General features: G+C 43.2%; 1 non-coding gene across 1 annotated transcript; it reads left to right on the top strand.

Moving 5' to 3' along the window:
• Positions 1-251: 251 nt before the first annotated feature.
• Positions 252-410, top strand: LOC142841918 (U1 spliceosomal RNA). Its single transcript, XR_012909153.1, has one exon. It is a non-coding gene; the product is annotated as a U1 spliceosomal RNA (small nuclear RNA).

The raw sequence follows: 410 nt of genomic DNA, 5'->3' as shown, positions 1-410 counted from the left end.
AAAGATGGGAAATACACAGGGAGTCTAGGTCCTGTGTAGTTTTGTGTTGATTTTGAATTTTTTGATTGCTGAAAAGCAAAGGACAGCTGCTGAGACAGTTGGAATGGAAAGAGGGACTGTGGACATAAACCAGCCTATGTACTTTAGGACCAGAGGAAAAAACCATCAGCATTTTGATGGTCCAACGTGGGGTTACACCTTCTAAGAGTGCCACTCCCTTTGGGGTCCATTTTCTTTCAAGCCACCACAGCATATTTACTTGGCAGAAGACACCATGATCAGGAAGGTGTTTTTCCTAAGTTGAAGTTTTTCCATTGCACTCTACTTGTGCTGACCTATGTGATCCCCCAAATTCAGGGAACTCAACTGCAGAATTTGTAGTAGTGGGGGACTGTGTTCTCGATTTCTTA

Source organism: Microtus pennsylvanicus, chromosome X (assembly GCF_037038515.1).
Source record: "Microtus pennsylvanicus isolate mMicPen1 chromosome X, mMicPen1.hap1, whole genome shotgun sequence".
Classification (NCBI taxonomy): Eukaryota; Metazoa; Chordata; class Mammalia; order Rodentia; family Cricetidae; genus Microtus; species Microtus pennsylvanicus.
This window is presented reverse-complemented; position numbering and strand designations above follow the sequence as displayed.